The following is a 12,760-nucleotide window of genomic DNA, read 5'->3' as shown; positions in this document are numbered from 1 at the left end:
CAAAATGTGCTCATGCTTAATATACAATTTTAAAATACTATCATAAAAGTAAAAAAAAAGTCATTTTTTCCTAAGCAAGCAAATGCCCTACTCCTCAAACAAAACTATTAGATAGATTAAGTAAATTAGATGAATATTTATTATACCTCACAATTTTAGGGAAAGCATTTTGTATGAAGAATATTTCCAGGAACAATATTTTTTTAAATAAAAATAAAGGAAAAGAGAATTACTTCAAAAACCACTAACATTAAGGCCCTGATTTCCAAAGCAGCCTCCACTTGGAAACCTTGTGTGAAGGGTACAAACTTACATGTATACATTTTTCAAGCAGAAAAACACTGCATGGGTAAATGTTAGGCTAACACCTACAGACAGGTACGTTATTTTGCCTGTGTTAATTGAAATTAACACACACATCTGAAGGTATAAGTGTTTGAAAAAAGTAACCATAGAAACAAGGCTTCTATTTGAAAATACAAGCTTAAATACATATCACACATAACTAAAGACATTTTAATTCATTGGTCTATTTATTATTTTATTACTATTTATTATTGCTCACCCCATCCTCTCCTCCGTTCCTTTGCAATAAAATGGAGATTAAGACAGGCATGAGGGAAAAGAAAGAGGAATAATTCTGTCCCGGTAATTCCTGGATAGTGATGATGATGGTGGTGGTGGTGGTAAGGGTGACATGATTGCAGCTTGCCACACAGGCTAAGTTAGGGCTGGTCTATGCTGAAAATTTACATTGGCATAGCTCTGTCTATAGGGCTCTACACCCCTGACATAGTTAAGCCAGCCTAACCCGCAGCGTGGACGGTGCCAGGTTTACAGAAGAATTCTTCCATCAATTTAGCCACCCCACTGCCTCCCAGGGAGGTAGCTTATTTACAACAAAGGGAGAACCCCACTGGCAAGTGGCTGCGCTCAGGAGCTGTAGCTGTTTAGGTGTAGACATAGCCTGGGTTACTTTTACCGTGGTTGGCAGCGTGCAGGTCACGCGTGCCCAAAAGGAACAGTGGTCACTCAGCAGACCCTGGCTTGGCAGATGCACGTCTCGCTGCTGATGGGACACCACAGGGGACGATTAGATTTTCCTCTGCTTCACCCAGTCCAATCAAGCTGGCAGGAAGGGGGTGGGGATATCTGTGGAAACAACCGAGCACATCAAGACCTACGTGGTGGGGATGGGGCACGTTATATTTGATGCGGGGGGAGGGGCTGGTTGGCCGGGCACGGGGAGCTGTGGGATTGGGGTGGCTGTACACGGCGCTGGAGGCTGTGAGAAAGAGGCAGGGGAGGCGGACCAAGGCGCTGGTGCGGGGCAGAGGTGGCATGGGAGTAAGTCCCAGGGTGAGAAGGGTGGCACGGGAGAGGCTCCCCGGGTCTCTTGGTGCTGTCTCGGAGTCACTGGAGCAACAGTCACAGCGACGCGTTTCCAAACAGAGCCCTACGCCCGCTTCCCCCCACGGGGCTTCTGGGGCCGCACCCGCGCCGGGCTGTCAGCCGCCGCCCATCCCAGCGGCGCGGCAGGGACCTCAGGCTGAAGATACCCGGCCCCACCCGCCGAGGTGGGACCGTTACACAGAACGTTGAACAGCCCCCCTCCCGGGAGAGTTTTACCGCCAACGGCGACTCCCGGGACTGGGGAAGGGGAAATGGCAGCGCGAGCTCCTCGCGCCTCACCCGCCACCGCCCTTCTCGCGCGCGTGATATTCGGCGCCACCACCACGACCGACTTTCCCACTCTTCGGCGCGAGGCACCATCTAACGCCCCAGCGCCCCAATCAGCAGCCGCCCGAGTAGGCACCTGACAAAATTGACAGGCGCCGGCGACCAATCAGAACATGTCGAGAGCCGAGCAGGGCGGGGAAAGCTTTTAAAAACCTTGGAGGTTGAGGGTGGGTGTGCGACCAATTAAAAAGAGGGTATGAAGGAGCCAATGAGAGAGGTGCTACCATCTGAGTGCGGCTTTGAAAGAGAAGGGAGGGGGTGTGAAGTGCGCGTGGGCAGGCTTCTTATCTTGACGCTGAGAAAAGTCATAGCGTGTTTCTGAAGCCAGGCTGGAGGCCCAGCGTCCCATGTGAATCCCAGCCTGCTAGGGTACAGCATGTGCATCCCCAGGGCTGCAAATACAGCCAAAGTGAGGGGAAACCTCTGCAGTTTGTGGTTTTTGCTCAGCTTAGTGTGACTTCATTTTTACTAATGTATTGCAGCATAAATGGGGGGGCACGATGGAGTGTCTGGTAACTGTTGAGCTTTTCTGAAAATCAGACCATTGCTGAGTGAAAATGTCAAGTTGCAATCAGACTAAGATACATTTTCACAGGTTTTGATTTACAAATCCAATCTTAAACAGCCTTGCAAAAAGGTAGCACATCGAGCAGGTGCAAAGTTACCTGAAACAAAATTACAGAAACATTCACAAAAAGAATCAGTTTTATACAACTCTATTGGTACCAGTTAATAACCACTGAAAATTACAAAATAGGTGCATAGCAGGAGAGAGAAATTTAAAATTATTTTCTCTCTCCATTATATTAAATTAAATAATAGAGCTAGGCATCTCTTAAATGCCGCAGCAATGTAGCAATTGGAGGCCACATAATTTGTACACAGTACTTTCAGAACCACAACAAAATTCCTCAGGGGTCAGAGCATGGCTGCAGAACCATACCCATGTCATATACATTTGATGGGTATCCATCAGCTGCACCAAAAGTCTGTAAAGTTTTTTGGTTGTGGGCAGTTTAATTTGCTGTTACAAAGTATTGTGTACTTATTGCACCCAGACTGCACAGCAATGAGGGCATTAAAGAAAAAGCATATAACTTTTAACTCATTAAAGAAGTTCCCCATCTTTAATATTGAAATGCTTAATTTCATATTCCAGTGAATCAGAGAAATTATAACTCTAGTCCCTATAGTAACGTGCTTCAGTACTTCTAGTCTAATTTTAAATGGGTTCCAATTTCTAAGTCATTTCTAATTTGGCATGGTAGACAATTCAGCTCATCAGTTTGTTTTTTTTTAAAGAGATGGTTTGTTCCATTATTGTTATTAATGGAATAGTGCTTTAATGATATGTTTGACATTTAATACTTTTAACAGTAAAAGCTTAATAGTGTACCCAGTGATATCATTTTTCATGGAGTGTCACCACATTTTCAGTGCAGGGGCCTACAATCATTTTCACCTCATCCAAACTAGTCATGACATCTCTAACATGAGGAAATTGAGTGTATGTAATGTTAACAAGCCAGTGCCTTTTGGCAGCAACTCAGGCTTTCCACTGCCTGAAATCAGTTACTACCCAATAAGAAATTCCATTTTAGTTATTGCTATTTTACAGTATGCTAAGTATATTTCTTTTCTAACTTTAAAAAAAATCTGAGTGGGTTTCTCTGGATTCTGTGCATGTGAGATCTCATTGTGTGGGGCTGTACCAGACACTTCCGGAGTATTGCTGTCTGCCATTGTAGTGTACAGAAACTGAATAATATTTCTTTAAATAGTAAATGAATACTATCCAATTTCTATCCACAGCAGCCAATAGATTGCACAAATTTATTGTCAGCCTTCCTTTTATTTTATAAAATGGCTGGAATGAAAGAGAAAATCTAATTGGCTGAAAGCATGTTCCAAACCTATGTCATTATCTTGCAGTAAACACCGATGTCAAAACTATCCAACCTCTTCATCAAGAAGATTACTAAAACACATTTTTATTAAACAGTTTTAAACCTAGTTAATTTAAATCTTCTATGCACTTGTGTAAGCGTATCAAATAAACAGCAGTATGTGCATGAGAAGTGAGTTCCATCTCCATTCCTTCTCCTCTCTCTCCTTCCTTTTACCTTCTTCTCTGGCTCTTCCTTATTCTATTGCCCCTCTTCCTTCCTTCTCTTAGGTAACACTTGTTGGGAGTAGGTCTTTAAAAGAGAAGCTGCTGCCCTTGCTCCACTCAAGAGTTTGTCAGTAGTCAAGCTTCAAAGAACAAGTGATATAAGTAGAAGGGTAATTAAAAATCATGCCCACCTCTACTAAAACTGCCAACAAGTGTGACAATATCAGCTGTGATAACTGTTTTTTGACATAGACACATGTCCACTGGAACCAAACTGAGACCACCGAACTAATGCCAGGTTTAACTCTGCTGGTTTTGATGTACAACTACTTGGAGGACAGGAGAACAAGACCCTGATTGAGGAAATCATCATTAGTCAGCAAAACACTTAATCCTATGCTTAAGTGCTTTTCTGAATCAGGACTTAAGTACAGCTATGTTTTAATCTTTTTAGGCTTGATAAGCAAAGGCTTAAATAAAGAGGTGTAAAAGGGGCATTTTACAATAGAGTTACTTGCTCTTTACAAAATACATTTGGCATAAGTTCTAGCTAAAAAAGTATCTGGAATCACAAGTAAAATGTGCCATTTGCCTAGGGGCTATATCCTGCACCCATCAATATCAGTGGGCCCTAATTTACTATATGAATGTGGCAGATCTGTTCACAACTCTCACTGATCTGAAGCATGTAGAACAAGGGTAGAATATTGCATAGATCATTCCATTTATTCCCTTGGGTATATTTGAGATCTTTCCCCATTCATCTTACTTCTGTCAAGTGTGAAAGTTGCTTTTCCTTTCTTTGCCAGCTATTTTAACTAACTATAGTAAATAATTTTGTTCTGTTTTGTTTGGTTGGAATGTTAGCAAGTCTCATCACATATTTTCCTAGAGTAGACTATTATTACAGTTATAATACATTTTTATAGAAACATCAGGTTTTTTGTCAGAGTAAATTTTACTATGTCCCGGAGCTGGAAAAGCTGGTATGTAGCATTTCTGCACTCTGACAAGTTTGATGTGAAGGTAGGGCAAATAGTTTAAAAGGAAGCAGACATCCTTTGAAGTTTAGACAAAGTCTCTACAGAACCTAGACCTAAAATGTAATCTATGTAATTGTAAATCTAATTATAGTAAACAGTCTAGAAAAAGCTTTCAATTCAGTCCATCAATACATTTTATTTTAGTTTCCATTTCATCAGGTAGCTGCAAATACTTGTTTAGTGGAATCATCCTATGTAAAGTTATACTGCCTCAAGGGTCTTTCTTTTTCAAGAGTGCAATTTACTCTTGTACAGTTTGCTTCTTTAAAAGAGTAGATTTTTTTCATTATGAGCTATGGAATTCTGATACTATTGAAGGAGTCATTAGAAGAAAACATTTTATATCACTTTCTTCCTCTTTTGATGTGATTACCTGTTCTCAGAGCGAGGAATACATCTGTGGAGAATAGGTCAGTAGACTCTGAATTTGTACATGTATATGTACAATAAATGTTAAACATAGATCTTGGGGAAAATTCTGCACATAGTTACACAAGCATCAATTCAGAGTAATTTCAATTAAGTAAATGTAATTACTCCAGATTTATGCCAATACACCTGAGTGCAGAATTTGCCCCTGTAACTTTTTTTATTTCAGCCGCAAGAAGGATTTTAAAAAGAAAACCATACATAAACAGATGTATAAAACTTTTAATAACGTGTTTGTGTTATTTCCCGCACTGCAGAGTCAAATTCGTCTCAGCATGGTAGACACCTACTACTTTGTATATTGGCCTGTGGATTAGAGCACCTATTGGTTATTGCCACCTTGTGTATCTGCCTCCAAAATCTTTTGCCCCTATGGCCAAGCAGTGCCCTCAGTCAATCAATAAGAAAAATCATTGTTTCGTTATGGTAGCTCATAGAAGTAAAGAAGCTGACTGGAAGTATTGGGAGGGTGGGGGAGAAAAAAGGAAAATGATGATAATATGAAACAGAAATGAAAGTCAAAAAATGGAAGGGAAGAAAAGGAAAAAGATGGCCTAAAGGACTAGGGAGGTAGAGAACAACTTTCTTTCGCTACTTCCTGTCAATTCTTTCACATTTTTATGGCCACAGAATACTTTCATTTCTATTGCTAATTATTTTTTAAAATCAGAAATGTTAAATGCAATTATGAATAAGGGTGATAGATGACATGTCCCCTGCATATCTGTACAGTGGTGATTAAACACATTTGTTTGCTGCTTTAGTGTTTGTGAAAGGTATCAGACTGAGAGCCTTTGAGACCAAAGTCTTCTCTCCACAAAGTCTTCAGAGCTGTATATGCACCTTCAGATTCAGAACGAGCTTCCTCCTAATACCCTACCAATATGTCTTAACACTCACTCTGAAGGAATCACACCCTAAGGGACAGAAGACAGTCTCTATTACTATTTAGTTTGGGACCTCTCTGCTAAGACTGTCAGCAAGGAATTCAACTCATGCTAGTTTTGGTGGAAATATTGTAACGTGGTTACATTCTTTGGGAACTAGATGGAGATTACCAACTGATTGCATACAAACCAAACAGCCATCAGCTGAAAATGATTTTGGTTACATCTGATTTGACTTGGATTTTAACTAAAAGCTTGCTGGAAGCTAACAATTTTATATCACATTACCCTCGGAGCAGTTCAATCACCCTGCCATAAAATACATTAAGTGAAAAAGTGGAGAATAGAATTTAAACATTCATTTAAATTGAAATAACCCAAAATTCAGGGTCTTGATAGTGGTTTAGACAAACATTAATGGCAAACATTTCCACTAATATTTATTTGGGAAATGATTAGAAAATGTAGTGAACTTTAGTCTCTCAGTACTTTGAGCACCAGCTAACTCTGCATTCTTTAAACCCATTGATTTGTCCAAAAGACATCCTTCCAATTTATAAACTTGAGGCTAACTAGCCATCAAGTGTTGAAGCCCAGAAAACTCAGACCGTAGATGTCTATGATAATTATGCCACTCATGACACTTCCCTGCAGAGTTCTTTATATCTTTCCGGTAGCTTAGAAGACATAGTGCTAATTCTGAGATTCATCTGAGATTCTGTATAGAAGTAACATACTCCTTTTTCTGGTTCCTCAACCTATAAATTATATCTAAAGATATATATAAATTAGCTTTCCATCACTTACCATCGTTAGTGTTTTGTAGACCCCATTAAGTAAGGCTATCAATGCATTCTTGAATCCCTCTGTTATGCCTAATTATTGCTGCTCATAGAGAGCCTAATCCTGCAATCAAAGCTGGTCGTGAAGAAAACTATAAGCAAGAGCAGTCATAGGGAGCACCAATGAAGAAAGCATAAAGTAACACTGAAGTGCTCCAAACCTTAATTACGTCAGGGATCCAACAGAGATGAAACAAAGAAACTGAAATGTCCAGTACTTTTTTGTGGTTAATTAATTTCACCTTAACAAATGTCTACTTTTCTTTTACGTTATATTAGTAGGATCCAAAGTTAATTGTTTCTTATTTATTTAATGGAAAGAAGAACAATGGTTTTTGCTGTATGGATAGTGGTAGATTATAAGGAGGGGAAGTTATAATGATAAATAATGGCTTCTTATACCATATTATTACAGTAGATAATGTCACTTCCTAGCTAGCCACTAGGTGGGGATATTATGTTATTTAAAAAGCATAGGACTGTGCAAAACTAGGGTGCTTTGGTTTGCAAGGACTTGCACAAATGTTTCTCTAGTGCACATGGGAACAGTCCAAATCCTTAGTGCAAAATGTAATCAGTACCAGAGAGTTTCACTTGATTTTGGATCTCTACAGCTGACATCAACACTAGACATTTTTGGGAACACTGGTGTTGTAGCTGGGTTGGTCTCAGGATATTAGAGAGACAAGGCAGGTGAGGTAATTTTTTTTTATTGGACCAACTTCTGTTGGTGAGAGAGACAAGCTTTTGAGCAAGCCAGGGCTGAAGAAGAGTAGCTTGAAAGCTTGTCTCTCTCACCAACAGAAGTTAGTCCAATAAATTATATTACCTCATCCACCTTGTCTCTCGACTTTTTGGGAATGTCACTGTTCTACCACCACCAATGCTGCTCCTCCAAGCATAGGAGCTCTAATATAGACTGAGCTCTGGCAACTTTAATGTTAAAAAAAGCGAGCTGATTCCCATGCCATATAGGAAGACATAGTCCCTGCCCCAAAGAGTTTACAGTCTAAAAGACAAAATCAGAGTGGAGAAAAATAGATACAACATAGAAGCAGTATGATCAGCACGATAACAAGCATCTACCATGTTAGTTCCATGTTGATTTTACATCTGTTTATGAGTTTATATAATTTTGTTACAAAAATGTAGGGTTTGGGGGAGACATTCAAGGCTGAAGTGGTGGAGAAGAAGGATTGAATTGAGAAGGAAATGAGTAAAAAAGAGGGCATTTGTGGGCAGGGAGTTTCAAAGGGAAGGAGGAAGAGAGGGTAGGGAAGAGAAGGAATGTAAGAAATATAATGGGCAGTGAAATTGGGCAGCTGAAGTGTTGCAGTGCTAGAAGAGAAATGGGATGAAGGACCAATAATCAATAGCAATACAATAAATAAGAGAGAATTAGAGTTGAGAGAATGATGATGATGTCAAGAGGCCTTATAAGCTTCTCTCTCACAAACCAGCTCTTGCAACTGTTCCCCATTTAGAGGAGACTAGGGAAGGTTGCTGGATGACATGCCCCAGGTGGGTTCCTCAAGGTACATTGTGAGCTGCAGGAGGGAGTAGAAGGCCTTTCTTATCCTTTGCACCATCACTGGTAGCTGCCCTGGCTACTTGTCAGAGATAAGTACAAATTGTCGTATTGTTTTTTAGTAGTTTAGTACTTAGTATTTTATTTCAGCTGGTACATGAAGGCCCTCAAGAAAAATTTTAGACCATAACAAAAATTGTACAGTATATACTGGTTGTCTCCTGGTCACTGGAACTGGAATCAGTAGACCCATGTGCCCTGAAGGGACTCTTATTGATGGAACACCAGTAGAATAAGGAATACAGGGAGCTAGTCTGGAAGCAACTTAGCCCATAGTGCAGTGCAGAGGATTTAATAAAGTTCTACTTGTTCAACTTAACCTGCATTCAGCTTCGCTCTTTGCAAGTTAAACACTAATAACTTAAAATGGATGCTGTGGTGTTGCCTACCATAAAGTCAAGTTAATCTTGTTAGAACAAAAATACCAGTGAATTTGGCTTGACATCAGCCCAAAACTTACCACATAATTATGGATATCTTGGGACCATAAGACTTCTCAACTTTGGATTCTTCTTATCTGTCATACTGTTTGATTATCACAGTGAATGGCTTGCAGTTTTCATATCATGTGTTAACACATGGGGTTGGGGGGGAGAACACATAAAAACTTAGGACAGACAAGAACAGGCAGAGGCAAAACTCAAGAAAGCCAAACAGTGGCCTGTGAGCACAGTGTAACTCTAGAGAAAGCTAGAGAGAGAGCTTTAGGGTCTGCAAGTTAAAGAGGCTTGAGGCTCTAAGCTAAGAAACTGCTTCTTTTGTTCTTGGGTCCTCCTCCATTCAGAGAAGCTGGACTTTGTACATTCCTTGTAAACAAAACAAGATTGCATCAAAGAAAATACTAGATTCCATCAATTTCTACTTCCAACTTGAACATCCCTATAGCCATGAACTTTGACTAGCCATTTGGGATATTATCCAACTTTCAGTGAAAGATTAGCAAGAATACAACGTATTCATAGATATATTAACTGCAAACAGAAAGGTCAAGACATGTAACTGCACCTTGGAATAAAGGAAGCTAGTTGCCAAGAAAGAAACAAGTCATGAAACTCAACTGAATACAGTTCCGGCTATACAATAGGTCTTTCCATCCCATGTAAAATACAACCATGTTTCCTGCTGCACAACTACATGAATGACAACCTAATGGACCACTGAGCCCACTGTTAATTTTTCTCTTCGTGACAAATTGGCACATTTGTGTTGAGTCCAAAAGAAACTCAAGGAACATATTTGACATGAAGAGAGGCACTAAAAAACCCAGCTTCAATATAAGGGGATATGGGATGTAATTATACATGTGTGTGTGCAATATCCAGAGAAATTCTAGCTATTCCTGATCAGGACTTCAGAACAACCAAAGGAAAGAGAAAACATGCATCTCAGATTTTACAGAAGACTTGGCACATGCTAGAAGGGGACATTTGGGGAGTGCTAAATAAGCACCAGCTTGGTGCATTTAAATAAAGCTACTAAATCTATACATTAGAGTGAGTCTATACAAATATGTGAGTCATAATTTAAATCAAGGCTCATAGTGATTAGGGACTGCAGCTCTGACATGTCAACAAGATTTCTGTAGGGATTAGCAACAGAGTCCAGGAAAAAAATTAAATTTCTGATCCTGCTCCCACTGAAGTCAATGACAGAATTCCCATTTATTTCAAGGGGACAAACACAAAGCCCATACCACTTACTGTGTGTGCTCAGTAATGAAGACACTTCATTCAGCTGAATGGATCTGCTGAGTTAATGAGGGACTTTCATACAGGAGAACACTTTAGATTGATCATACTAATCAAATAAATCTTTGGATCATTTTAATACCTTCCCCTTGCTATTTTTTCTAATGACCAAAGGGGGGGGAGGGCGTTGTGTGTTCAAACAAGTGTCTCCCTCACAGCCCATCTTCTCTTCCTGCTTAATCATGCAGTCAAGTCATAATACTGAAGTTCTGACATCTTAACGCTTCCCATGGCAACAGACTATGTTGTCACAAACACAGAATTGTGACTTTGTTGCAGTATCAAGTAGTGGCTGTCAAGGAGACACCTTGTATTCTAACACAAATATCCCCAAAATAGACAAATTGAATTTAAAAAGTTACTGATGAAATTAATTAGTTTTCTACAACTGTTGTTTTTTTAATTTGCCCATAAGAGCTTTAAGTCCCAAAGCTTTATCCTTCAGACTAATTCCAAAATATTTCATAATTCTAGATGAGATATGCTTCTCGAGCAATGTCTGCACTCTGATACCGTTGGATTTATGGGTTCCAGCATAGAAATTACAGCTAGAAAAGGTCTACATTCAGAGAGTTTCATCTCACTCGCAAAGCAAGGTTATTACCTACAATACAAGTTCTTGTGCTTCCTTCAGGCTAGTTTTTGAATAGCCCTCATTCCCAATCTAAAGTCTGTCGATTAAATAAATTAGTAATCATTGAATTATGAACCTTCCCTAGCAGCTGAACCACCCCTCTTGTTCTGGCATCTGGCCCCTTAGCTTACCTATCCTGTGACAGAGGCACCACCAGTAGGAGTAAGCCAGGAGGTGGGACAGAAAAGGGAAAATAGTACGATGCTGGATCCTGTGATTATTAGCTCCTAAGGGCTAGTTTATAGTATGAAGAAATGCTACTGCTGCCTCCATTTCTTTTGGTCTCCATGACTTTGTCAGGGACATAGCCTAACTTACTACATGTGCAGAATTCCAAATTAATTCAGTGCAAGTTTTGTATAAAGACTGTGGGAATGATGTGGCCACAAACTCGTAGGATATTTACCTACCTGGTGAATAGGGAAGTAGGCCTGCTTGGTTCTAGTAGTACTTGGCTCTTTTTCCCCTCTCTTATGCTGTATGCCATTTTGTGTGAATGGTCTTTCTCCTGCTACCCCTGTCATTGGTTGTGCCCACACCTCACATTTCCTTACTCTTTTGGTTATAATTAGTTACTAAAATATTTTTTTCTTATGTCCTTCCGAGGGTTACTACACAGTGCTGAATGGAACAGCCTCCATAGCGTAATACACCCTGCAATGCCACACGTGGTTCAGCGTAGGAGTACTGGGTATATTCCCCACAGTACTGCATAACTAATCCGTTAACGGCAGCAGCAGAACATCAGATTGTAGCGGGGAAACTTGCCTATGTGACCTGGGGTGGTAGTTCTATGGTTCATGGCAATACAGGGCTGGCCCTAATTGGATTGGGCCCTAATTGGGCTGGTCCTGTATTGGAAATAGCTCATGGAGTCCTAGCTCAGATGATTGGGTGTCCCCTGCTTCCACATATCCCAGCTGTTTTAGTTTTGTCTACAAACCACTCTTTTGGGTTGTGCAAACCCTCTGGAGCATCTGTTTAGGACTCTGCAGAGGCTGGTTACTAGAGGGACCATGAAGCCAGGAGGTGGAGCTGAAGCACAGCTTTCCAAGCAAGGAATTGGAAAGAACAATTAAATATTGGTCTTTGCTGTCGCACAGCTTTGACATTTTGTGCAGTTCCTTCTGGAATATTTTATGCAAATTATGTAATGAGAATTTTTCATATTGGAAATAATTTGCATATAACCATAACCTTCACTGTAAAAAATTGTATGAATTCAGTACTGATAAAAGAGTTAGCCTATTTGATCATTAGTGGCAGAAGGAGTTGAGTTGAGAGTTCTGCTGAATGAAGTCCCCCATCTATCACACAGTGTCCTGTCAGCATGCCTCACCTTTTTTCCGGGGGACAGAGGAGGGACTTCCTCTAGAGGTAGGTCAGTCTCCATGGGTGAACAGGGTTAGTTCAGTCTCCATGACTCATGCAGTCCTTGGCCTCTTTGAAGAGTCTGCCAGTTATTGCAAAGTATAGTATTGCGTTTGAGATGTGAGAGCTCAAACTAGGACCCACCCTACACATCTCTTATGATAAAGCACCAAATATCCAGTAGATGAGAACATCTTCTGATCCCTTCTCACATGTGCTGGATTCAAACTAGTGATGTAAAAGTGAAAGGCTCTATAGCTTATTAGCATCGCTCTGAAGTACCAACTCCCCAGTAAGTTCTAATTTCATACCTTCAGGAACAAGGCTTGCTTTCTTGAAAGGAACGTTTATTAAATCAAGTTCTG

At 40.3% G+C, this 12,760-nt stretch overlaps 1 protein-coding gene across 2 annotated transcripts in view; it reads right to left on the bottom strand.

Moving 5' to 3' along the window:
* RBM46 (RNA binding motif protein 46) overlaps positions 1-1,755 on the bottom strand; it is a 43,147-nt gene extending 41,392 nt beyond the window's left edge. Inside the window, exons 1-3 of one of the 2 annotated variants that reach the window (XM_048847446.2) lie at positions 1,693-1,755; positions 983-1,152; positions 566-584 (exon numbers count right to left, since the gene is read on the bottom strand). The gene's annotated coding sequence lies outside the window, so the exon portion shown is untranslated. The remainder of the gene's footprint in view (positions 1-565; positions 585-982; positions 1,153-1,692) is intronic. The other variant, XM_048847445.2, reaches the window with a different exon arrangement.
* Positions 1,756-12,760: the final 11,005 nt, after the last annotated feature.

This window comes from Caretta caretta, chromosome 4, assembly GCF_965140235.1.
Source record: "Caretta caretta isolate rCarCar2 chromosome 4, rCarCar1.hap1, whole genome shotgun sequence".
NCBI classification, from domain to species: Eukaryota; Metazoa; Chordata; order Testudines; family Cheloniidae; genus Caretta; species Caretta caretta.
This window is presented reverse-complemented; position numbering and strand designations above follow the sequence as displayed.